This window comes from Micromys minutus (assembly GCF_963924665.1).
Source record: "Micromys minutus genome assembly, chromosome: 18".
In the NCBI taxonomy this organism is placed as follows: domain Eukaryota; kingdom Metazoa; phylum Chordata; class Mammalia; order Rodentia; family Muridae; genus Micromys; species Micromys minutus.
In genome coordinates, this window is record NC_137953.1 from 48,055,725 (window position 1) to 48,083,535 (window position 27,811).

A 27,811-nucleotide genomic window follows, 5' to 3' on the forward strand; every position below is an offset into this window, starting at 1 on the left:
GGTTGTGAATTTGAAAGAACGAGGAGAGCTTAGAGGAGGAAGCAAAAGGGAAGAGGGAAATGATATAATCTAATAAAGTCAAAGACAAAAATAATGAATAATTCCATGATTAAAAATAAAAAAAACATAATAAAATAAAACTTGTTCAGTTTTTAAAAAGAATGAGTTGGAGATATAACCCTTTGGTAGAGTGCTTGCATAAAATAAAGATTTGTGTTTAATCCTGGTACTATTTTTTTAATTTAATTAAATGTGTGTGTGTGTGTGTGTGTGTGTGTGTGTGTGTGTGTGTGTGTGTTTTATTGTGTGTTAGTGGCAAGTACCCCTACCCACTGAGCCATCACAAAGATCTGACCGGTACTGTTCAGTTCAGCATGTAGTTGTTCATTTTAGCAAGTTGTTTTTGTTCCTGTGGTTTTGGTTTAGTTCTGGTTTTGTTTTTCTTTTGTTTAAAATAGGGTTTCATACAGTCCACGCTGGCTCAGCTTCATTATGTAGCTAAAGATGACCTTGAATTTATGTTCCTCCCCACTCCATTTCCCAGGTAGTAAGATTAAGCATGCAGCATCATACTTTGTTTATTTGCACTGATTCGGAACATTTTTGTACAAGTGTATATACTTCGAGTATATTCCCTGCTCACCCACCATCTTCCTCTTCTTCCTTCTGTTCCTTCCCTTTGTTCTCCTAGACAGTTTTGATCCTGTTTTCACTCCAGGAGCACAGATGTAATCTTATGTACCTATGTAAAATCTATGAGCCACAACGTAAAGAAAGCATGCAATATTTACCTCTCCAAGGCTGGCTTAATTTGTTAAGTATGATTATTTCCATTTATATCCATTTTCCTTTAAACAACATAGCTTTATCCTTCCTTATGGCTGAGTGAAGTCCACTGTACTTTCTCCACTGTTCCTTTGTGATAGACACCTTGATTGGCTCCATACTTAGACACTGCGGTCAGTGCCACAGGAACCAGTGAGTGGTGCCCAGGTATCTGTGTCATAAGTTAACTTGCAGTCCTTCAGATACATTCCCAGGATCTGTGTGGCTGGTTTATAGTCAGTCTATCAGGTTGATCTTCTATAGGATATCACTGAAAACTGATTTCTTTACATTTTCCAAGGCTGTGGTCCTTAAAAAGGACATCTGCCAGATGCATGCATTCCCTCAGAAATACCTCAGGGAAGAATTTGCCTACAGTCAGGCTTGGATAGCACGTTTTAAGCCATGTATAAGATTTAGAGACTACATGCATAACTCAGAGCTATCTCTGGTCACCCTGTGTTAGAGAAACAAAGACAGAACTCTGCTTTGAGGTTGATTTCACATGGATTAAATGACACACTTGTTGAAAACACGGTTTTAAGACCAGCTTAATTTATAAGAACAACAATAATCACAGACATTTCTTATTTAACAGCCGAGATGGGTCTGCTTGCAACTCATTCTATTCCTAGATTGTTTATTTGACTAAATAAGTGTGTTACTGTGGCTCCTGAATTCTCTCATCATTGTCAGCATTGCTATTCATACTTTTATCCAATGTTATTATTTTGGTCTAGTTTCCTTTTTCTTTAGTTTTCCACAATGTCTCAAAGCTTTTGTTTTATTTATAATCATACATTTCTTCGCGGCGGAGACAATTTTGTTGATGTTGCAGGGATTGAGAAGGGTCAGGAACAGAGCTGGACTGGATGGTCCCACAAAGCCATTTCCACACCAAAGGAAAACCATGATGATGGATTTGTTCATGCCACTTCATGCCTGGCATGGTGCCCGTGCTTAAATCCCTTCGGGTGCAACTCATCCAAAAATGGACAATGCTGTTTCCCAGAGTGTGTTTGAATACCATTTTCACTAAGTAATACGGTCAGTAGCTTGAATGAATTCAGCGAAGTAACTATCCATAGCTTACCTTCTTCAATAAATAACATTAGTACCAACTTCCCTACGTGGGATAAATGTTCCTGACTCCATTGGTGTGAAGACAAGACTTAATATAGATATAGCCTGGCTCTATTGAGCCTGAGTCTTTCTGCTTCCTAATCTACCAAGATGTGGCCCAGTTGCCTCATAGCCACTCTGACATAGACAGAAGCCATTCCCAGATGCCAAGCCTTTCCCCATCATGAACTTGTAGCTTTTAAACATGAGGCAGAATAAATTCTTCCTTTTATTAGTTGCTTTGGCCACACTGATGGGAAAAGTAACCACCACTAGGCTAGGCCAATCTAAGACTATCAGTATGTTAAATGCTTGTTTTGTTTCTCTGTTTTTTCCTTATGACACTTTCAACCGACTATTGGTTATCAATATCTCACCTGGTGTGTGTGTGTGTGTGTGTGTGTGTGTGTGTGTGTGTGTGTGTCTGTGTAATTTGATTATGTGACACCAGTAGATACTTAATAATATTAAATTATTATTTTATCTTCCCCAAGAAACTTAAAATTCATCGAAAGGAAAAGACCTCATACGACAACAACACCCCACCAAATATCCAGGCCTATGCTCCAAAGGAACAGGATAGGGGCCAGGCTGAAGAGAAAACACAATGCGGGGTTCTTCCAGATGGAGATGGGTATCTAGTTACATTCAGGGTAGAAGGTACAGCCTCAATCCAGGTCTGGATGGAGAGGTGTGAGTGATCTGGTGAAGGAACAGGAGGGACGCTGAAGCACTGGCTCATGGGCAGAGAGGGGAGAAGGTGGGGACATCAGTCAGTCCCATTCTGCAAAGGGCTTGGATCCTGTTAAGACTTAGGTTTCACTAGATTTTAGCAATTCTAAAGTATGTATCTTTCCTCCTGTTTTCAGCATCTCCGAAACTGCATCTTACAATCAATGCATTGTCATACTTAATTGCTAATGCCTTTTTTTTGTTTTGAATTTTGCTTTTTTTTTCTTTCTTTCTTAGTAGTACATAAAATTACAGCAGGCTGTACAATTGGTGTCTCAGTTTAGATAAAATATGGTGGGTTAGAGGCTGCAAGACCCAAGGACTGGAGAAAGCTTCCTGCTCTCATTTCTCCCCTTGCTCTTTTAAGAGCTTGTCTAATGCTAATTAAACATTCTCCATTGTTTTCAGATACAACTCAATTCTAATGGGAGACCTCAAACTTCCTAACTCCTTGGGACTGTGGCCTGGCATAAGTGTGACATCTACTTCTTCCAGACTGCATCTCCTGTCTCTGCACAGCTCTCTGGGCTCTATGGAGTGAGCTTGGTGGCAGAAAAGGGGACCCGAGGGTTGATGCCTCTCCCATGCCTTTTGTTGTTCCCTGCTTGTCTCTGTGCCCTCTTGTCTGCTTTTCTGTTGAGCAAAGCTGACTTTTGGGGATGCTAAATCCATAGTTCTGTCTGTTGTAGGGACAAGGGTATGGAGACCCAGCTAAGAGTAAGCCTCACTTTCTCCCCGGGGAGCTGTTGGCCACTGGCCCTCAAGGACAAAGGGCCAACAACTGGGGAGGAGAGAACAGGGTTCAGTTGGCATAAATACTGACAGACAGATTGACTTTCAGTATCATTGTCAACCAGACAGCTCAAGCTTATTCAGGGTAAACAAGGGCTATGCAGATCTTGGGGTGTGGGTAGGAAATGCCAATGTGGATATAAGATATTGGCTGGGATGAAGGCTTGAGAATGCTTCATTTACATAAAAAGGAATTCCAAGAACCTCCTTATCAGGAGAGAGGAAGTTGAACCTGTAATCTGGCCATACACTGTGTGACTGTCTTCAGAGGTGAGGGAGGTAGAGGTCTTGGCATTCTATAGTTTGTGTGTCGCCCTTTCTTCACCAGGCTTCTCTTTCTCTGGTTTTTAAAAGGACCAGATACAAGAATACCACCACACTCTTCACCGTTTCACCAAGTGGTCGTCTGAGCCCATTGCGGGGATGGGGGGAGGCTCTCATCGAAATATGTCTGTAGGCCCCCATTTCTCTTCTGCCACCTTTCCATAGCCCTGGAAAGTGCTGTCATAGAGAACAGTGACAGGTAGCTGGTGCCATCTCTGTGGCAGGTTTATCAGCCAGCCCACCCTGGTTATTAGCCATGTAGCAAACTCAGCATCTGAATGTGACTTTAAGATGGGTCTTCTCAGGGAGAAAATGGCTCTTTCCTCATCTGTCTAGTGTTGGAAGAGCAAAGTGAACAGCAAGACCATCGCTTTCTGTTCTTATTTGAAGACAGACCCTGTGTCTTATTCAGTTGTATGTCTCCAGAGCCAGACCTTGTCACCCTCTGATATTTGCAGTGTGGTCACTAAGTAATTATTGACTGAATGCTAAGCATTGTTACTCTTAAGAGACATTCCAGACTAGTCTAGGAGGCTGTATGGCTATCTATAGAATATCCTCCTATGGTGAGGATGTCAGATAACTACTGTGGAAATATCTGTGTAATTACTCTGCTGACAGCATTGGAAAGACAATTTGTCCTGAAAGCAAACAGCTCGTGTCATAAAAAGCATAAAACCCCAGGTTTTTAGTTGGCTGTAAGAGTTGGCTCTGGTAACTTGATGCTTCCGTACAGCCCACAAGAGATTAGCCTACAAGGGAGGAAAGAAAAAAATTGAATTGAATTCATATTTAATCCCCAAGTGATCTGAAGCCATCTTGGAGTGGTAAGAGTTTAGAGAATCCTCAATGACCCTCTGAAGTGTCACTGTCTCCTTTAGGGACTAAGGGGAACTTGGTTCACTGTTCTGTTCCTCATACTGGCCACAGAGGTAGAATAGACCCGAATTTCCTGGCTCTTAATTTAGTGTTCTCTCCAAGACACACATAGCCGTCCACCCCACATTCCTTTCTGAGACTGACATTAGAAAGCCATGCCTTCACTGTAGTATGCATCTGGGAACATGGGTGCTGGGAGTGTAGATGTGGTAGTAGATTTGAAAGGCAGCCGGTTTCAAAGGTAAATAACAGGTTTCCAAAGTGTCTATGTGATGAGCAGCTGTTTCCCCTCAGCACAAGAATTACCAGGCTTAGCTTGCTCCTCTGGGAAGGACTTAGAACAGACAATCAGGAGAACATCCTTGCTTTGCCTTGTGGGCTTGGTAGTTATGGGAACTGCAAGGGTCAGTGCAATGAGCCAGATGTGCCCAGCTGCCGGAAATGACTTTACGCCCTGCCACCACCACACACAATCCTTCTCCTACAGAAACCCAGTTAGTGAGCAAGGGACTTGTGTCCAGTCTAGACACACAATCACAGCAGAGCTTCAGATTCCCTCAAACTGATTACTTCCTGCTCACTTGCGCATGGCAGCTGCTTGTGTCATTTTCTGTGGCTTCTTTCTCAGAGTTAGTTCAGGCAGAGAATGTTCCAGATTTTAGACATTGCTTCTATAATATAGTTTAAGCTTGCTATAACTGGGGTTTACTGGTTGTTGGCAGAGGTCCGTGATGTAGCTGCTGATGGAACAGGCATGTAAAAGGGAGTTCACCTCCCTGTCTGTCTAATAGCCACTTGTACACCAGTGTTGAACACGAATGAATGTGTCCAACATAGGTATAACTGTACCTTTTTATGTTTCTGCATATGTATGCAAGTATTCACATGTACAGTTGTATGTGCTTCCATGGCAGGGGAAGAGTGTCTGACCTTGCATGTATATGGCTCTCCTGTAAGATTTTATTGGCCTGTGAAGCCACAGCACGTGTGTTTATAACAGGTATCTATGTATAGTCTGACTTTGCTCATGTGACACTTCCCCGCCCCCAATCTCTCTAGGGGAGACACTGCAATGTTGGCCATGTAATAAAGAGAAATGGATTTCTGTGGATCCCTCCCTTGCCCTGCAGACACATTGCCACAGCTTTTATGCAGCACATTACACTGTGGTGAAATTTAGTTAATTTTATGGTTTGTTATTACAACAGCAGAGAGGATTGAGAGAAGCAGCTTTTGTTGGCTCCAAGTCCCACATTTCCTGGGTGTGAAGGGAGTGAGTAGAGGCAGGAAGTTGGCTCTGGGAGGAGATGAGGTCCGTCCGCACAGAAGCAAAGTGGCTGCTCTGATTGGCTATTAAGTTTTAGACCTACAGGAGTTATTTCCGTAGTCAACAGAGACTTGGCTGCTACCCCTGTGGAATATAAATTCTGTTCAGGGAAAGGAGAGAGACAGACAGGACAATGAAGGAGCAATAGGTAGGTATACAGTCAGTTTTGCTGAGAAGCATTTTGGTGAAGAGAGCGCTGTAGCATGAACATTGCTTGTTCAAATCCCAGTTGTACTTGCTGTGTGCTCTCTTGTCTCTGATTTCAACTTATTTTCTGCTTAATTTGCAAGTAGGGGGCTGGCAGGCCACTGCTGCTATTTGAATCTGAACGTCCAAGATTCATGCATTAACGTAGTTTGGAGAGGAGGTGGTAGAACCTTTAGGAGGTGGCATCTAATGGAAGGGTCATTGGGAATGTGCCCTTAAAAGAGATGTAAGAACCTCAATCTCTTTTTCATTTCTGGTCATTAGGCAAACCAAGCCCAGTATCCTTTGTAGTATACAGACTTATCACAGTCCTGAGGTCTCAAAGCCAACTAACATGGGACAAAAAAAAAAAAAAAAAAAAAAAAAAAAAGAATCCCTTTTCCTTTATCAGTCCATTGCCTTGAGTAGTATATTTATCATACTGACAAGAAACCAACCAGCACCTACCTTCACATGGGAGGTCTGCATCTACCACATGGTAAATATTCAGGAAATGCACATTCCATCTGAAATTCACAAAACACTCCTAGAAACTTCTCAACTGAGAAAAGCATAGTGGTTAGGTTATGAAATCGGGTATTTTCTGTCTAATAAATCCCCCAAGGATAACAACTTGAGAGCAGAGAGGATTACTGAGGTTCTTGGCTTTAAAGGGTTCAGTTTATGGTTGACCAGTCATGAAGCAGAACATCATGGCAGCAGGAGCATGTGGTTGACACATTATTTACCTGATGCTGAACAGGAAGCAAAGGGAGCAAGAGAGAAAATTTGGCGTACCATTAGTCATTTAAGTTGTAAATTCATCAATGGGTAAATCCATTCATGAACTTAAAGTCCTCATGATCCTATCACTTTGCATAAGCACTTCTCTGAACACAAATGTGCTGGAGATCAAGTCTTCAATGTAGAAGCTTTGGGGGCATATTTCAGACCTAAACTATAACAGATAGCAGGTGGGAAGTGACTATAGATTTACCGATCACAACGGACATGTTTCTGAAGCTCCTACCCTATACCTCTAATAAGGCTGTACAATCAAGGACTTAGGAAGGGTTATTCTGGAAAAGACAGAATACAGAAAAATACACATGATCCAGAATTCTTGGATCATAGGTTCAGCGTGCTGAATCTGGCCAGGATTAACTCCGTTAGCTGATTGGGGGATAAACCATCAGTTGCTCTGAATGAAACAGAGCTATTGGCATACTTATTTGTATCACTAATGGAGCTAATTAAATCTTAAATCCAGAAACAGTTATCATGGACTAGATTACTTAGAGAGCAGAAGCTATTTTCATGAGAGCATGGCTTTCCCTCTTATTCTCAGCTGGGTCCTTGATTGCTGCCATGAGCAGTAGGCAAGCAGATGATAAAGAATATGTCATCCCCACTTTCATTCCTCCAAGGTCTGGCAACTTCTCTCTCAGTCGGGGAGGCTGTTTATTTCTGTGCCCATGGTGTCTTCCTTCTCAGCAGACAGTAGCCCAGTGGCTCTGTTGGTGTTGCCAAAGGTACCAGCAGGCCTCCATCCCCTTCTAGAATGGGGAGATTGTCTTCACAGAAAGCAACAAACCAGATAGAATATAGGCCTTTTGGTGAAGGTGTGTCCTAGAGTCACAGTCTAGAGATGCTGTTACTCCATGTTTGTTGGGTTTGAATGAGAGAAAAACAATGATGTCTTTGTTTCATGAGTTGAAACACATCATTTCATAGACAATGTCAAAACTTACCAATTGAATGTAGGGTGACCTTGAACTTTGATGATATAATCAGAACTGAGGAGGCTTCTGTTTTAGTTCAGGGAACCCCATAATGAAAGTACTAGAAAATCTCCAAAAAAGACTGAGTCATTTAAGGAAAATTAAGTCTTGTGATGGGGGCAGGAGAAAGAAGTAGGTGGCATTGGGAATGAGCAACCTCTGACAGAGAACACAGGCTTCTGAGTCAGCACATCATAGAATAATTAGACCTTGGCAATTGCTGAGCCACCCCCTTATTACAGAAAAGGGAAGACTGTTTGTTTAGTGTATTTCTTCTGGACTCAAAGGTTCAGATTGCTCATTATCCCTAAACTAAGGTTTCTTTTCAAATATTTTGTTGACACATGTGCACGTGTGTGTGTGTGTGTGTGTATGTGTGTGTGTGTGTGTGTGAGCGCGAGCGCGTGCGCACGCACAAATGGCATACATAGGTGGGTGTGGGTACATTTGGAAAGGGCAAAGGACAACCTTAATTGTCATTATTCAGGATGGCTGATGTAATTTTTAAGACAGGATTTCTTATTGTTCTGAAGCTCACCAATTCGGCTAGACAGCCTAGCCAGTGGACTAAGAGATCTTCCTGTCTCCAACTCACTAACACTGGGTTTACAGACATGTACCATGATGCACAATATTTTTATTTGGGTTCTAGTGGTCAAACACGGGTTCTTGAAATGCTTGGAATACACATACTCACCAACTGGTTCCCTTCTACCTCTCAGTCTCAGAATCCTAGCTTAAACTTCATGGTCTCTGTAGAAGTTGGTGAATAAGCGGCTCCACCACGACTGTGCTCAGGATTGTCATCAGTTTGTGGTACACACAGCCCAAAGAGGATGAACGGTTAAGAGATTAAAAGACAGTAAGTTGTATTTCAAAATAAAACTATGCTGACTAATTCTTTTAATTAACAGAAGCAGTGCAGATCTTCCCAGGGCTTAGAGCACTGATCTCTAATGTTGAACTGTCAGGGTAGGGTGCTGACATTCTGGTTAACAGAAAGACCAGTAACAAGAACCACCAAGCTTCCATATTTTATTAAAGAGTTTGAAGTAACATCTGAAATAAATTAGCCCCTGTGGACAGCCACCTTGTTATAGCTAATGTTGGCATCCCAGCTACTGCTCAGTGGGCTGTCTGAAGGTAGGCTTGAAGAAATATCAGAGAAACAATTTTTCCTCTGGAGAAGAGGGGGCAGGCTGTAAGATCCTTACCCTCTGCTGTTCTACCCATGTGGTCCAGCCCCGATGCTGCCCTAATATCCATTCTGAGCCTGAACTTGGACTTCCCACTGGTTACTATCAGGCCACAGGATCCAAAGTGTCTCTTGCTACAGTGAGCAAAATAGCTCACAAAGCACCAGGGGGTGATTCTTAGCAGAGGGTCTACTTCTTCGTGAATATAAACATGAAACTGCTCTCCGAGCAAAAAAATATGTCTACTTCTGTCCGCCCCCTGCTGGTTCTGTATCTTGCACCAGGCCATGAGAATTCTATTAGAGAGATAACATAGTGCACAAACAAGAAGTCTGAGATGCTATAAAATCATCCCAATTATTAAATGCATCTAATGAGCATGCAAACAGTAACTAAATGTGTAAGCAAAGCCCTGCTTGCCTTGAAGGACATTAATAAATTAGGTGAGTTCTCTTTTTGGAGGAACGGGGCAGCAGGGAGTGGGGGGTGTACTGAAGGGTCCCTGAGTAATGCCAATGCTAACAGGCCTCCCTTGAGATGTTCCTGGTATGGTTTCCAAAGAAATATTCATGGTGAAGCTTTGGAGAGTGTCTTCTTTCATGGAATCTCCCAGTAGGGAGATACAGTGTTTACTTCCCTCTTCAGGGTGTGAGGCTGTTCTAGATGTTATCCCAGAGCCCCATAAATCTCAGCTCTCACTTTGAGGGAAGACCAACCCTTATAGAGAAGCATCTCTACAATTCCTTAAAGATACCCATCAGTGTTTGCTGCCGAGGACCAACTACAGCCAGCGATTACTCACTCTGTTAGCAGTAGAAGTACCTGTGAGTGTAGTGTAGTGTGTGTGTGTGTGTGTGTGTGTAAGAGTCTCCTTGTGTGGCTTCCCCTTCAACTTGTGATTGCCTAGGTTACTCGTGGTTGCTTGGCACACACACACACACACACACACACACACACACACATACACACACACATACATACATACACTTCCCTTTTTTTTTCTCCCAGGGGACCAGAGTTCAGGGTGGGGAGTAGACGCAGGGTGGCAGAGCTTTCTTCCACAACCGCCTGGTCAAATTGACATTAGGGTGGACACTCCTTAATAAGTCTTCCTTCTGGAGACCTCTTCCCACGAACCCCTAGCAGCAGTGCCGTGCATAAAGGAAAGCTATTCTGAAGCCTACAAGTTGGACAACAAAGATCCAAAGAACTATCCTTCCTGATCTCCAACAACAGCACCTGAAACAGGCACTGTTCTTTCCAAATCGTTTAATCCAGTGACTTTTGTGGTGAGAAACTCATTAAGGTGTCATGAAAATATCTCGCTGGGTCATAAGAAGAATTTTCCTTTAGGAGTGAAAGAGAGAGAGGACTATAAAGAGGAACGCTTGAGTCCATGCAAAGAGCTGTCCCGGTTGGTTCACTCTTGTCGGTGGACTGAGCTGGGGTTTCAGAGGGCTCTGGAATGTTTCCTTAAATTCACAATGACTTTACTCTTAATAGAAATGACTACCTAGAGGGAATTTAGAAATTGTTTACTTCGCCCCCTTTAGTTTACATAGAAGATATACTGTCCATCAGAGTCCACTGTGAATCATGCAACTGAGCAGAATCTACAACCAGATTTCAACCCTAAGTTCCCCTTCCTCTTTCTCATGGGACCTCAAGTCTCTCACATGACTGTGGTGTCTCTGCTGCTCCTATGGGTTGGTAAGGACGGACTTGACTGTCTCCCTCTATCCTTCCTGTCGTCTACATAGCACCCTTACTTCTGCCCATCCTCCCTTCCGTACAAGAGCCAAAGGGAAGTAAGATTAGAGAGCTGGTGTTTTGGGCCCCATACTGGGGGTAGAAGTTGCCACCCTTGCTGAGGGGAGAAATATGGCACACTCGAGGTTATCATTAGATTCAGTGACAGAGTAAGCAATGCACTTGGCCCTAACAGAAAATAGCTCCTGACAACTCTCTATGGTCACAGACCTTTCGGGAGGCAACTGAGAGAAACGTCATCTCTTCTGGGAGTAGCATATGCTGGGCTCAGGTCGGTGCATCTCCCTAGCTCACAGCTTGAGTGGCTCCTTACAGGGCCTGCATCTCTGAACAGGCATGAGAGCAAAGAATTGCCAGCCTGCAGGGTCTAAATGATTGCCCTTGGCAGAGGCCAGAGCTCTGACGCTGGCAAAGAAGAGGCCATGTGCAAGGGTCTGATGGCCTCTTGGCCAGCTCCAGTTGACATGGTTGAGGGGCTGGAGCTGGGAGAAGCCCCTGTATCCATCTGTTTTTGGCTCTCAGCTAAGCCCATTAGAAATGTATCTCTGCCTCCTGATTGCTCTTCTGTGCTATTAATTTGTAGCTGTATTAATTCCGGCTGTTATTATACAACCAGGTGATGCAGAACAAAGCTCATTAATGTGGCCCAGGAGCGGCTCCCACTGCTCAGGTTGACTTATTCCTCGCTGCCATTAGGACCCACTCCTATCTCCACTTACTCTGGTCTGGCATGAGTGGAGTCTTGAACCTTGGGAAATGACGGGCAGGTCTAAAACTCAGGTAGCTATTTGGAGGCACAAGTAGCTACTGAGGTACAGAACAGGAGATTGTTTTGCTCTATGAGTGCCCTGGGCTGGCCTTCCCCCGTATCTAAAAGCATTTTTTTGTGTGTGTGATCTTAAATACTACCTGCTAATCCTTGTACCCGGTGCCTTGGGCTGCTGTGGAGGTGGGTAGGGACCAGGATGCACCAGGTCACATTCACACGGTGTCTTCTGGGCATGCTGGGCATGTCTGTGATCTCAGACATCTCCTTCCTTATGTGAGTTCATTGACTCATGGCCTAGATCAATCCCACAGCTCAACTAACCAACTAACTTCTCATCTTCCTCTGTGCCTGCCGCCTCTAAACTGTTCACTGTTAATGTGCAAAGGAAGAAACAAAACCTCAAAGCAAGTGTGAGAGGCAGGCCGGAGTTAGGAAACAAAAGCAGTGGTGTCCCTGGGGACTCTGAGGACTCCCGAGGGCTCTGGAGTGGCCCTTGGCAGAGTAAGCTTAGAGCTTGACTCAAGAGACAGATCTGTCACAGTCAGGCACAAAGCAATTATGTTTGACCCGGGGACTAGGGATGTTCAACGTTTTGAGGTGATATCAGATTGTCATCTATAAAAGTGCCAGCCTTGTCCACACCTGGGCTCTAGTTTCCTTGGAATGTGGAAGATAGAGTACCACACTCACACCCACCCTGCCACTGTGAGCCACTTGTGTCCCTGAGTCCCCGAATATTATGTGGCTAGTACTCCTTAAGCTTATTACACTGTGCATCCCTGTGACCTCAGTCCCAACCAAGCTGGATGACTTCAAACACCCCCTGCCTTTCTCACCTCCCTGTCTTCGCACACGATGTACCTCTTCCCCACTGGAAGAATGTCCACACGTTCTTTAAGATCAAGCTCTTAAGGGAAATGTGCTCTGTATTCCTTGCTTCACTGCAGGCTAACAGCATTTTAGCAACACACACACATAATGCAAAGTACCTCAAAAAGTATGCTAAGAACCGTGTGGTCCTGATGCCTAGCAGGGAGCCTGGCTTCTGTAAGCTCCCAGACAACTGCTACTTGGGTAGAAAAGCTTCCCATTGCTTCTGAACATAAAAATCTTCATTACAGGGCTCAGGGTCAAGTCATCTTATAAAGTTTCAGGGACAGATTGGGGAAATGGGTCACTGGGTAAAAATACTGTTGTGTGAAGACTTGAACTCAAATTCTAGAGCCCATGTAAACCTAAGTGTGGTAGAGTGTGCCCATAATCTTAGTAGATCTTCTTCCTCTTTCTTTTCCTCCTCCCCTTCCTCTTCCTCTTCCTTTTGGCACCATGGGAGGCAGAGGCAGGAAAATCTCCAAGTTTCCAGGACAGCTAGCTTGGGATACAGAACAAGAGATCCTATCTCAAACAAGGCAGAAGGTGAGGTTGTCCTCTGATCTCCACATACACACACTCTGCCCCCACCCCTGACACATGGACACACACACACACACACACACACACACACACACACACACACACACTAGGGAGGAGAGAGAGACACTCAGGAAGCAGGATTAGAACCTGAGAATCCAGTTATTTCTGGGGTTTCGTTCCATTTGTCCATCAGAACGGCTAGGTGTGTGAGATTCCAGAAGCCAGCAGTCATCCACTTTATCTTGATGGCCTTTGGTCCCTCTTGAGAGTTGCTGGTGCAAATATCTGGCAGATTCTTCTTATTTGTGTAATTAAAAACACCCTGGTTGAGCAGGAAGCCTGTTGTGCAAACCCAGCAAAGCAGCTGGAATTGACTCCTAGCTCTGAGCAGTGCCACCACGATTAAAGCTTTTGCTTAATCGATTCTCTGTGGTGTCTGTGAAGGCAGTTGTTGCATCCCTGGGGCGTAGGGCCAGTGGTAAGGATATAGGCAGGCATGGGGCTAAGCACCCTGATTGGAGTCACCAAGGGCACAAACAGGACTTAATGTGCATAGAAAGATACAAAAGCTCTAAGCAAATGTGAGAGGCAGGCCAGGGTTAAGAAAAGAAAGCAGTGGTATCCCTGACGACTCTGAGGACTCCTGAGGACTCTGGAGTGGGCCTTGGAAGAGTAAGCTTGGAGCTTGACTCTAGAGACAGATGTGTCACTTACAGTCAGGCACAAAGCATCTATGTTTGGCCTGGGGCCCAGGATTGTCCATTTTTTTTAATGCTGTGATGTCACCTTGTCATCTATTAAAAGTGCCAGACCTCATCCATAGCCATTTTGGAACACATGTAGCCTAAGGACCATAGGTCAGACTTTCCTGGTAGGTGTTTCCTTTGTAGATCAAGAAAGGAAGCCTTTGAGCAGAAGTCCTAAGTTTGAGTGAGCATCAGATTCTTGGCAGGGCAGAGACCACTGGGCTCTATCCTGAGGTTTTGATCCAGAAGGTTCAGAAGAAAGCCCAGGCTATGCATTTTGAGTACATTAAAGGATGCTGATGATGGCAACCCCAGGGCTGTGTTTGGGGAGTCACTGTCCTGGAGAAATAAAAGCAGTCTTTCCCAGAGTACAAGACAGTCAGCACTGTCTGAGGCATGCTCAAGGCTGAGAAGAGATCACCTTTATTTATCTGCAGTGGTCTCTCTCCCTCTGAGCGTTCCCAAGAGCAAGAAAGGGGACAGTGCTTAAAAAGTACCCAGCAGCACCAAGTACACATAACTCAGTTGAAAGCAGTGGATTTAATAATTCTTCACGATGATCATTTTTGTCAGTCTGCTCTGCCAGTTTGAAATGCTCTTCTAGGTGGCCACATCATTCTGAATCTACACCCTGGCTTCTCATTGAGGCAATCATCCTGTAAGACTGTAAGGGACAGATGAGAATGAATGTATGTGGGTCTATATGGTCTATCCCCAGGATAGAGAACCCTCTACAGAGAGCGCACTCCTACGAAATGGCTGGCAGACCCCAGGCAACACCTTATCAGAATTAGGAAGCTTCTAGGGCACAACTCCATGACCGGAGTTGGGAAAGTACCACTGGAGTTGATATCTCCCACACTTAGCAGCACACAGACCAGCATCCATTTTTATCACGACATGTTCTGCTGTGGTGGTCAGCCCATGAGCCAGCTCTCTCACTACCGCTACCCCAGCTGATTGCATCAGGAGCAGAATTTGAGGCACGTCCTCTAGGGATGGTTCTTTGTAGGCCGGAACATGTTAAATGAGCTGCTCCATTTGGGGCTGTAGTAATGGGACATGGGCCATGCCAACTGCCCAGGAGCAGAAGGGTCGTCTTTAAAGCCTTCTCCAGAACCGCAGAAGAGTAGATGTGTTTTTCTGAGGTGTTTTCCCAAGAGGCCCAACAAAGTGACTTCTGGATGGTGCATTGATCTTCTGGTCATCACCCAGAATTACCCAGTCGCAGAGATTCTTCTGGATAGCTCCTGGGTAGACAATATTCTCCTTGGGTTCTGAATTTTAGCTGTTGTCCCAAAAACTCCTCTAAAGAAGTTTTGCCCTGCATCTAGGCAGGGTATGTTGAGCCTCATGGCTTCTGCTGATAGTGCCCACAGTAGATAATGTCTACTACAGACAACGGTGGTACACACTCATCCTTGTATCTAAGACACTGGACCAAGAGGTTTGAGCAGGATGAGATGACTTCCCCACTCTGCCTTTCCACAATCTTGCACAAAATGCTCCTTTGTGCACGCCTCCCCCAAACTTAGGAGCTTCGGTGATGTCATGAAGTTTGGAGGAGGAGGGCTACCACTCTGAGTTTGGGGGAGGGTGACAGGGGCCAAGAGGATCAGAAATGCAGCTGAGAAGGTGGCTCAAAATAGCTCATGGAGAACAGGCTTCTGCTTGACAGGCTGACAAGGATGTGCCTGGAGCCAAACGCTCCTCTTTGAATGCTCTGTCTCCTTCTAATTATGGATCTGTCAGGAGAAAGAGAAGCCAGTGCCTGCCTGACCCCTGTGACCCCCTCACTTAACGTGGAAATAGGGAAGTAAGGCGGACTCCCCGATTAGCAGGGTCAGGCGCCTAGGGCTGCCAGGACCAGAACTGGGAGCAGAATTCAAAGGCGTCTTCTGTCACATCTGGCATTGCACCTCTTACTTCCATCAGTACTTGACATTTGTCTTGCCCCTCCCCCTCTATCCAGAGCCCACCTGAGCCTCTCAGTAGGAAGAGGGGTGCCCATGTTCTCAGAGTGTGGTAGCCAGGGCTTGGACCTCCTTCTCTAATACGTAGATCAACCAACTGGTAGGTGAGAATATCTGGAAATTTCTTCACCACGAGAGACTGGTTATATTGCTCCTTCATCATAGCCAGGACAAAACTGACCACACAATCTGATGAATATTTTATTTTTTACAAATGAAATATTATGCATGAAACCTTTTATATAAGGATGAATAATTTTTGTCTAATTTAATAAATAACTCATGCAAACTTGGGCTTTGCTTTTGTCACAAAGCACCTGCTGGTATGTCTAAGGACACAGAGCATAGCACATGTGGAATTCATGCCATAATGTGGTGACCAGGCTGCTGTAATTGTGGCCACTGCATTGTGACAAATAGGCTCAACTTTCCAGGCAAACAAGATGATAATGGGTCTAATTCTGGATAAAGAATTTGCCTCTTCAGAAGATTTTGGAGGAGGAATTAGAGTTCCCTTTTTTTTCTTCCCTTCCTCTTCTTTTTCTTCCCTCTGTGATTCTCTTCTTTCTCCTTTCCTCACATAACACTTTCTGTTTGTCTGTTCTGTCCCTGATCAGGGCACAGCCACTGTAGAGAAGAAGAGGCAGACTCGGTTCCTGCCTCTGGGGAATTTACATTCTCACAAGCAAAAAGAAAATACAAAAATAGCTGTAGTTTCAAGTGTCACTATAAAAGGAAATAAAATAATAAAAAGTATAATAATAATAAATGAAAATCAAGAGGAGTATGTTAGAGGAATGGGAGATATCAGAGTGAGTCAGGGAAGGTGTCTCTGAGGGGAGGTGGTGTTTTAGTTCAGGTCTTATTACTGTGGAGAGACACCACAACCATGATAACTCCTGGAAAGAGAAGTGTTTAATTGGTCATCCTGGTGAGAAACATGGCAGCTTGAAGGCAGACATAGTGTTGGAGTGGCTGAGAGAGTTCTACATCTGGACCAGCAAAGTCACGAGGCCTGGCTTGAGCATTTAAAATATCAAAACCCAATCCCAGTGACACACTTCCTCTAACAAGGTCATATCTACTTCAAAAAGGCCACACCTCCTAATAGTGCCACACACAACTAGTCTTCAGGACCATTTTCACTCAAACCACCACTAGCAATGTTTTAGAGGCCAGGAAAAGAGGGGGCAGTTATGGAAACATAACACAGGGTAACTCTATCTGTGTATAAAGTTAGATACATTGACTGCAATAAAGCATTTCCTTAGAAACATAAGCTAAAGCTCTTTGTCCTCCTTTGTCCTCTTGGTCCTTGGCTCTCCGCTACTTGTTTCTTCTCTTTTCTCTTCCTTTCTCGGACCTTTCCCCTGACTCTTCTTATAACCTGATTCAGTCTATTGGCCATGTTCATTCTTAGATTCCTCCAGATGCCCCTGGCTGTTCTCTTCCTTAGATCTATGATAAAATCCTTCTCCTTAACCATAAAATGAAGAAAGAAAGAAGGAAGAAAGAAAGGAAGGAAGGGAGGAATGAGAGAAAGGAAGGAGAGAGGGAGGGAAAGTAGGAAGGAGGGAAGGAGGAAGGAAAGGAAGGAAGGAGGGAAGAAGGGAGGGAGGGAAGAAAAACTGGAGTAAGACAATATGTATGAAGTATATTTACTGGGCATCATTGATTGAATTATGATTCTTACCAGCCCAAGATTATATAGTGAACTCCTAACCTTTGGTACCTCCTAGTTTGACTGTATTTGAAGTAGGATAATTGTAGATGTAATTAGTTACAATGAGATCACTAGGATGGGTCGTAGTTTGATACAAAATATCAAATTCAAATGCAGATGTGTAATAGTGTTTACTCACACTCAAAATTGGTTCTCTGTGTGTATACAATACACACATATGCTCATGTGCTCATTTTTTATTTACTTATAAAAACTGAACCATTTATTATGGAGCCAGCAGAGTCCACATTTGGTCTGCTGAGGAGCCGAGACATTAATGTTATACTCTCAATCTGAGTTTAAGTATGAAAGCAGTAGACCAATGCCTTTATTTGAGAATAGGTAGTCAACACACGTTCTCTCTCAGTGTGCACCTCTTGTTTTATTCAGACCAGTTGTGAGTGGCTGGCACCCATTTATAAAAGGAAGGGCCAGCTGCTGTACTCAGTTCTTGACTCAAGCTAATCTCCTCTAGAAACATCTTCACAGATGAGCCAAGGCTAATGTTTAACCAAACATCTGGCTACCCAGGGACTCAGTCAAGCTGAACCTAAGAACTAGCACACAAAATGACTCAATTAAAAGCATTTTGAAAAGAAGAGAGATGGGAAGAAGGAGGTTGGAAGGCTGCTGTGCCCTGGATGTTGTCTTCTGGGGCATCTATTTCCTGACAGTCCCTGGTGGGTCTTCAAGGCTCACATCCATGTTTTCCTTTCCGGGGCCACCTCTAACTTCCAAGAATGACATGGAGATGAGTTTTATTCTTCTCATATGACTTTAGTTATAAAGGGTCATGAACTGGGTGGCTTGAGACTGGGGACTTATTATCTCTCTTACAGTTCTGTAAGACAGAAATTTGAAAGTAAGGTGTTGGCAGGGATGTATCCTCCCAGCCCCAAGATTCAGAATGGAACCTTTCCTTGCCTGGCTTCCAGCATTGATTTTCTGTTTGGGGTGTTCCCTGGCTTGTACTGTGTTACTTTTCTCTGTCTCCATCTCCTCATGATATTTTCTTATTATTATAATGATTCCAGAATTGTTGAATTGGGCTCTATCTTAGTTACCTTGTCTCCTCTTGATTATATCTGCAATGATATGAATAAATAAAGTTATATTCACAGGTATTGAGTGGTATTTTATATGCATTTGGGTAACACAACTCAAGACTCTAATCTCCATGGGTTTCTCACAGTAGCCAAAGATATGACAACAGGGACACTGGTTATTAAATTGGCAAGAATTGCACTGTTCTTTCAGTTATCAACAAACTGTAAGTAACCAGACATCTGGAAATTTCTCTGAAGCCTTGAAACATCCTTGCCAATGCCTCAGACCCAAGAAACATTTTTTTCTTAAATTGTTTTACATTTATTTGTTTAGAGAGAAAGTGTATGTGTACATGTGCAGGCACACTCATACACAAGGAAACGTACACACACACACACACATAGTTGTCAGAGAACAGTTTATTAGAATCGGATTTCTCCTACTACCAGGAGCTTCAGGGACTGAAAGCAAGTCATGAAACTTGGTTAGTAAGTGCTCTTAACCACTGATCCACCTTGCCAGATGTTCAACAGGGGAAGCTTTAAACTCTCTAGAAGCCACTGAGAATATCTGTTTAGTCACATTGGAGCCCCTGAATAAGGCTTGCTTTCTTATCCATGATGTAGCCAGTAGTTGCCAAAAGAAAGGGTAGGTAGGGCAGCCCTGTAAGCAAAGGCAAGTTAAAGTAGGTTCTATCTAGCCACCACTGTTTCTGTGACAGTCTGCAGTCAGAGATCCCAGTAAAAGTCTAGACAGAGAAGGAGCCTAGTGCCTCTGCTCTGTGTTCTGTTGGGGTGGGAATTCTTGAATATAATTTTTTTCCTGATATAGGAAGGTACTGTAGTGTATTCTGTTTCCTGTCACTCACTGACTGCCATTCGAATACCTTCCCAGAAGTCTTTGGTGCTTCTATTTTTGGCATGATTCAATTCTCATCCATTATATGTTGTCTGCCCTCCTCTATTCCTGTAGCACCCATACAATACTTCCGGAACAAACTCTGGCTTCAGGCAGGACTCCCATTAGCCCCAGTGGGGGAGAACCATTTAATCTGCAAAATTACTTTGAACTTATCTGAAGGGGGCTCTTGGATTCATAGCGTGTTTTCAATAGCCAAATCTCATTCCAGTCTCCGTGGGAAGATGAGGGGGAGATTTACTCCAGCCATTTATCCCAAGTAAATCTTGACTATCTCGGGTTTTACATTTTAACGAGAAACAAGCACTTTATAATAACGGCCCAGATTAAACTCCAACATACTTTCAAACCATTAACCTGAAGGAATTGTAACGATAAATTAAACATATTAATGATGCTGTACTACAAGCTCAAAATTTGTTAGGTAATTGTAGATTATTAACAACCAACATGACTTATCATAATCTATCACCGAGGGAAAACGGACTAAAACACTGATTACATAGCATGCACACACTGACAGAATAAATAAAAACAAAAATGGCTGTTAGCAGGAATTTTCATGCAGGATTCAGAGCAGGTAGCTCTTTTCCACATGGTTCTGCCTCTCTCCCCACCCTTCACTTCCCTTCTGCCTTTTCTTCTGCTTCCCTTTCCCTTCTTCTCTTCCCAGCCACCATCCTCCTTTCTTGAGCTTAGCTTCCTAGTGGAGGATTTGCTGTGAATACCCTTGTCTATGGCTCTCCAGTAGCTTTGTAGATAATACAAATGTTTGAAGCCTCTTGTTACCCAATCTCTTGCTGTCTCTAGTTGCCTTAGACTTGGTCAGTGTGGTCCAGATCTTTATTGGTCCTCTGGTGGATGTTGTGAACATTTGGACCTGAATTTATTTGCATTTTGTGTGGAATCGTTATGTGCTTGAAGGAGCCACGGTGGGGGGGGGGGGGCTCATACTACCTTAGAGGGTAGGGTATGTTTCCTGTAGCTGCCAAGATACTAAAGAGTAATGACCACAAGAATAGTGGCGATGGTGGTGGTGAAGCCCTCCTTCTATGACAACCGTGTAGATTTCATCATGGGATTTTCAATCTTGGGTTGAGTCTTTTGTCAGAACCCGAGATAATGTTCTTCACCTAATCATGGTAACTACTCTGGGCTAGCAGAGTTTTCTTCAACCATGGCCCATGAGGCCCTCCCAGAGGACTGCCTGGGACAATGACCCAATGACCCAATGATACCCTTTACAAAAAGAGCCCTTGGGAGACAGGAGAGTATCTGCCTTAATGACTAGAATAAATCTCCTCTTCATCTTGCCATGGAGAAGTGTTCTAGAGAGTTTTATGTAAACTTGGCACAAATGAAAAATCATCTGAGAAGAAGAAGCCTCAATAAATAACAAACAAAACAAACAAAACAGACTCCATAAGATTGGGCTGTAGCCAAACCTGTGGAGCATTTTTTTAATTAGTGACTGGTGGGGGAAGGCCCAGCCTATTGTGGGTGTTGCCATCCCAGAGCTGGTGGACCTGTGTTCTGTAAGAAAGAAGGTTGAGCAAGCCATAAGATGCAAGCCAGTAAACATTTCTCCGGCTTCCAGGTTCCTATCCAATTTGAGTTCTTGTCCTGATTTCTTTCAATGATGAATAGTAATCAATGTAAGCCAGAGTAACCCTTTCCTCCAAGTTGCTTCTGGTCCTGATGTCTCACAGCCACAACAATAACCCTAATGAAGACAAGAGAGGAAGGAGATTTGGCTATTGAAACCATGCTATGAATTCTAGAGCCCCCTTCAGATAAGTTCAAAATAAATGTGAAGATTAAATGGTTTAGTGTATTAGTGTATAGCTTTTGCTGATAGATGTGAGGAGGGCCAGGTCAAGCATCAGGTTGGCAGTTGGTGGTTTAGGCTCTTTCTGTTCCCTCTAATGGGCAAGTCCTCAGGTCACTGTCAGGATTGGAGGAGCTGATGCAAAGACGGTTTAGATTATAGAAAGACCAGATGGATCAAGTGTGCTATAGGTGTTTTACTCCTCTTCAGTGCACCCACATCTTTGCTTTGCATGATTTTTACTCTGTGTGAAGAGTTAAGTAAACACTCATTTTCCTACCATCCCTGCTCCCCAAACCATACGTTTGGACAAATACCAAGGGGCACAGTAATAAGAGAGAAAGGGACATGTGGATGTTGGAAAGCAGAGAGAAGACAAGCTGGTTGACATTTTTCTGTGTAGCAAACCCATGTGATTGACCAACTTAACCTTCTCTCAGGGTCCTGGGAACACACCAGTCTTGAGGATGTTGGCTAAAGAACATTTTAACAGCTATAGTGTCAGTTCAGAACTCTCAGTTTCCTTGACTGTGTGTTCCAAACAAGTATCTGGCCACTTGTTCCATGAATCGTAGGTCAGCCCTGAGAAGTATGCAGGTACAGGTGATTTACAGCCATCTTGTGGGGTAGGAAAAAAGGGCTAGACAAGGCAAAGTCACAGGAACCACAGCTCAGTGGCCACCTGAGTTATGGATCTCTGCATCCATACATCTCTTCCCGCCCCTCCTCCAACCTTGTAGTTCTCATCCTAAAGTCTTTCTGCTTGCATTTTCAGAAGACAGTGCAGAGCAATGGGGGGACTGACTGTCCTGCTCAGTCTGAATGACCCTGCACCTCACAGAAAATGGAATCTCAGGATTTTGTGATATCTTTCTCCTCCTAAGTATCTCTGCTTATTTTGGAATAACTCAATGATATCTTAAGCCCACAATAGAAAACAGGTCACAACAACAACAACAACAACAACAACAACAACAACAACAATAATAATAATAATAAATATGTAATAGGTTAGGTATTTAAGAAGTAAAGGCAAAAAGATACTGTCTCCAGCTTCCTGAAGCAGGGGTGCTGGAGAGACTCTGCTTCTTTGGGGCCCCATATGCTTTGGGGGTTGGAATGGAATCAGAGTCACTAAAAGGGAGCTGTGGTCAGGATACCCAACTGCTCTTCCTTTAATTTCAAAACATTGTGTGTGTGTGTGTGTGTGTGTGTGTGTGTGTGTGTGTGTGTGTGTGTCTGTGTCTGTGTCTGTGTGTCTGTCTGTCTGACTGACTCACTTGTGGGAGGAAGGGGTGTGAGTATGTACATGTGATTGCAGGTACTCTCTGAGGCCAGAGGCACCAGGTCTCTCTGGAACTGAAGTTGCTGGCAGTTGTGAGCTGTCCACATGTGTGCTGGGAATCAAACTTCGATCCAGAGTAGTACCGTTCTTAACTACTGAGCGATCTCTCCAGCCCCCACCCCTTGCCTTCTTGCTGTGTGGTGCACACTTCTCTTGCATCCTGATGTGGGTGGAATGGAAATAATTTGGGCAGCCCTTTAGAGAAGCTAAATTCAAGCAAGCCCTTGTCCGTCTGGCTTATAGATTCTATGCAAATTGGGTCTCAGACCAAAGGGCCTGCCTGTGAAGATGTCTAGATTCCTCACACCATCTCTTTGAAACGCCTTCCTGTCTCTGTGTTCATTTCTATTGAACAATGATTCTACTATGATGATTCCTGGTTTGTGCTTGAGATCTAAAAGATGGAAACACTGGATTCAAACTTGCCAGGAGCCTCTATGTGCATGGGATTTCGTATTTCTAGCATCCCCTTCCCTTTCTCCTTCCACGGCTTCCTTTTTTTGCGCATGTTTAGGCTGGGCATAGTTCCCAGGGACTTGGGATTGTCCTAGGGGTTTTCCCATCCCTGTACGGGAGTGTGCCCATGCATGCACACACACCTACACTTTTAAAACATGCATCATGTCTCTGCAGAAGACTTTTGTGAGCCTCCTCACCTCCCCACTGAAATAGCTTTAATTTCTTGAGCATTTACCAGGCTCTAACACCTGGGCTCCAAAGCCCCGTCTTGTCTATTTCCTTGCCTGCCTGCAGCATTATGTGCAAACAGGCACATGCTGGCATCTAAGGTAGCTGGGAAACAGCTTTTCCAGGGGCTCAGAAATACGAGCAGATGCCAGGAATGGCCCATCATCTCTTATTCGTAGTAGCTGTTCATCTCCTGGATCAGGCAATGTGTACAGAGACTGTCACTACTGGCATAAAACACATCCAAGAGGTTGCCACTGGCAGCTCCCTGGGAATTAGACCATGGTTTTAAAAACAAAATGAAACCCAACAACAACAAACACTTGCTTGAAACTCAGACACGCTAGGATAACTGTACATCCTATGTCCACGAACACCCTGGGCTTGACATTCTTGCCTTCAGCAGCTTGGCAGATAGAAAAAAATATATAACAGTTTGCTTTGTGTGTGAGCAGAGTTAACTTAACCAACCCCCTGGCAAGCTTCTCTCTCTGTCAAGACAAAGAGCTGGAGGGAGGTGAGGACATGCAAGTCCGAACGAGGGCAGCCGGGTAAAGAGAGACAGAAGACAGGCTGTGCTCATGGGGGGAGTGGACGGCTAACATTCTCCAGCTGCTCACAGGAGGCCATGAAGAGGGCCTCAGGGGGGAGCATGCCTGCAACAGAGCACAGAAGGTTGGGGAGATCTTTGGCAATAAGTGATGTTTGGTTGCTGGCCGTTGCTGGGGGCACTCTCGCGTGCTCTGTTACTGGAACCATCACTTCAAGTATAATAAAGCACCAAGGATTATTCAGTGCAGGCAACTGACTGGTTCAGGTCCTCTGAGCTTCTGACTGAGTCCACAGATTATGTATTACTGTCCAGTTCCCAAATGCCACTGGACAATGGCTGGCACTCAGAACCCCCCCCTGGGGGGGGGGAGGCTGACGCTTCTTGCCTTAAATTCTTCTAACCCAGGATGTCCTGACGGAATGTATGTAAATGTGGTTTTCATACAGGACACACCAAAAGAAACACTTTGATCCAGTGAGTAGGGATGTCAGCTCCCCTCTTAGCAGACAGAAGGGAAGAAGTCAAAGACATGCTTCTTTGGTTTCTAGTCTACTGTGTGTTGAACTGAAGTCCCCTAAAAGAAAAGGTGAATTCCTAACTTCTGGGACCCATGTACAGTGGGTGATTTGGATATAAGCTCTTTATGGTGGGATCAGACTTGGATGACATTCGATAGGATCTGTAGATCCAAAGAAAGCAAGCATCAAGGGGGACACCCGGGGAAGAAGGGCTGTTGCCACAAACCAAGGAACAGTAGAGCTTAGCGGCAACCACAAAAAATAAGTAGAGGCGGACTCTAGTGACCTTTTAAGAAAGTGACCCCTTGGGCACCAGGACTTGAGACTTCAGAACCTGGAGAGGAGCCTCTGTGCTCTCTGGGGCCATGTGTTAGTACAGTCAGAGTGAACTGGAATTCGTGGTCTCCAGGGCCTCTCTGTGTTGTGCTATCCCAAGCACTAGGGTGACACTTTAGTTTGGGTCTCATGCTATGCTGACTTTGAAGAGTGATGCCCTGGTTCTATACCTGTCAGCACAGCTCATCTTTGGAAACATACCAGGACAGTTGACTCAGTTGGGGCCAGGGGTGCAGGCGCACAAGGAGGGCACAGGAGTAAGGTTGGAGTGACAGTGTGAGAAAACCTTAGAGGACAGGTCGTCCTCTTAAGTCCTACTTAGTAGCACAGTGGCCTCATAACCGCCTCGCCCTCCCACCCCAGAATGCACCAGAGGAAGGCACAAGGTGATTAGGAGTTGAAGCTGAAGCCCCGCCCCCAGGGGGTGTAGGAGATGGGTACCAGAAGCTGAAGGGTTAGAAATGACATAGGGCCTGAAAAGTGCCCTAGGTGGCCCTGTATACTATAGGTTTCTTCCTCTTTCAGGGGTTGCCTGGACTCAGCGTGCAGACTACCACAAGTGCTTATCTGAAGTTAAAGTTCCCAGGTCCAAATAAAAGGGACTCAGGAAGCTGCAGTGCCACAAACCCCACAGGCAGGGTGTTGGTGTCCTCTCAGTCTAAGACCATACTCTAGATGCCTCACAGACATAGAAAACCAAAACAGAAATGGAACAGACATCAGCAACGACACCAACCAAAAGTATCCCTTTCTAGATAACCCTAGTGAAGAAAGAAAGGAGTAGACGAGATCAAGAGAGACAGAGATGTTGAAAAAGTATTGGCTAGCTCCTTCAGATCATCTTACTCAGGTCTGCATAGGCCACTTCGGGGTGGGATGGGGGTGGGGGTGGGATTCACTTGGACACGTCATCCCTCCCTAGTCCTGACCCTGGTGCCATAGGACTGGAGTCAGCCGCCTGTTGCAGCTCTGCCACCTACTGGCTGCAGGAGGAGATGCAAGGTTCAGTGTGGATTCCACACTTGTTTAAAGAGCAGCTTCAGAACGCCACAAACGAACAGGCACGTGGGTGGACGCACGCATGCATACATTCATAGCCATTTATATACTAAACATGCACGTCTACACACCTCACTAACCAGGCCCCCTCCCTCCAGTCTTGTGCAGCCTGCAGCAGCAGCTGGGTTAGCTGTTGTAGTGAACACAGATGTATTAGATTTCTGTCTTAAGAGACAGATGAGATTGGAGAGAAGAGAGGGAAAGAAAACCAAGTTCATGAGGATAACTAGATGCTTTAGAAGATTTCTTCCTCCTTCCTATTTTCTGGGTTGGGGGAGAGCAGGAGGCAAAGGTATTATTAGTGGGAGCTGCGGATAGGAGGGCAGTGGGGCTAGAACCTCGGCTCCCAACCCTAGAAAGAGGAGCAGTTGACCCTCCTTCCATCAAGGCCCCCAATAGCTAAAACAACCGAACACAGAATGGTTAGATATTTCTGCCCTGAAGCTCTGGATTTGGGGCACTATTTTTTTTCCTGCCTCAGTTCCCCTCAGTGAGTATATAGGGTTAACAAATTTACCTCCTCTGATGCTCAGAACCCTGGGTGTGTTCACCTGTTTGATTAGAATGAATGCCGGTCCCCCACCTCCACCCTCCCTCTGCCCTCCCTCCTACCTGCCTTCCTTGCACACACCTGCAAGGCCACTTGTTGTATGTAGATGAACTCCTGACATTGCCTTGCCTCTGTCTATGACCTTATGTCACAAGCACTCAGGATTGAGTTTCATTGACCGAGTTACCCCAGTCTAGAGGGAAAACAGATCACAGCCTTTCCCAGGAGTCAGATTCTCCTACTCTGGGAGATTGCTTGCTGGCATGCAAACTCAGCTGCCTGGCTCCTACCCCTCCCCACACTCTGCCTATCCTCTCTGGCTCTTCACTCCCTGACTTTGGCTTTCTTCCCTAGCCCCTTTTGAAGTAGCCTGGATGGTTGGTTGCAATCTGAGCCAGCTAAGGAAAGGGACCAACTAGGAGGGTCCCTGAAGCTGGTGTTCAGACAATGTGCCACTCTCTTTTGCTAGTGGGGCTCCACTGTGTTCCTGCCACACTCATCTTGGCCACTGTGGAATTTAGTGGGTAGGTATTGGTTACCACAGAATGTAAGCAATCAGGAAAGACTTGGGATCCAGCCTTGCTTAATTCACACAGAGACCAGTAAAGCCAACCCAATTTAATCCCATTCAAGAACAACTTAATTCGCCTACTCTAACCCAGCCTAACTCAATCTACCCCAATCCAACTGAAGCCAGTTCAGTCTATTCGAAGTCCAGTGTGTTTAACCCAGTGCAGCCTAATTAAATATAACACAATGCAATAGTATATACCTAGAAATGGTAAGATTTATAGCACATCATTTGTTCATGCAAATGTTTCATTGATCTAAAGGGAGAGAAGGAGGACTAAACAGTGGGTTTCCTAAGATAAGTCTCTAATGCTTTAGTTGTAAAACTGCTGAAAGGAAAATGAATGTCAAGGCCACATGGTAATGGCAGTAGGGCTTAGCACACAAGACCTGGCGAGCTGCAGTGATAACAGGAATTATACAGTCACGTCACGTCCAGATTTTTGTTTTTTATAAAGCTGACTCACCCCGACGATATAAGGGCCCACCGATGTGATCTACATGAAAACCCCCTTCAAAGTCTGAGGTGTGCAACTACTGTTCAGTAAATGCTTTAGAAAGAAGTTTCAAAATCTCACCTGCTTGTGAGAGTTCAAGGTCTCTACTCCCCACAACCACTCCCTCGGGGGACAGGGAGAGTAAAACAAGAAATCTACCATTTTCCAGGAGCCTAAATTAATTAATTCAGTTTCTGTTGAGATTGGGAAGGTTCTCTAAGCTTCAAGCTGCAAAGAAATGTGTAATTACCCCAGTGCAAGTGTGGGAACCAGACTCTATGAGAACAGGGGGTGGGGGAACCAGTCTCTGGGAGAGACTCAGAGGATGCTATGAATGGTCCCCGC

General features: G+C 44.6%; 1 protein-coding gene across 1 annotated transcript in view; it reads left to right on the plus strand.

The window, feature by feature from the left end:
* Positions 1-27,811, plus strand: part of PLXNA4 (plexin A4) — a gene marked incomplete at both ends in the record, with an annotated part of 359,522 nt that overhangs the window by 158,611 nt on the left and 173,100 nt on the right. The window lies entirely within an intron of this gene.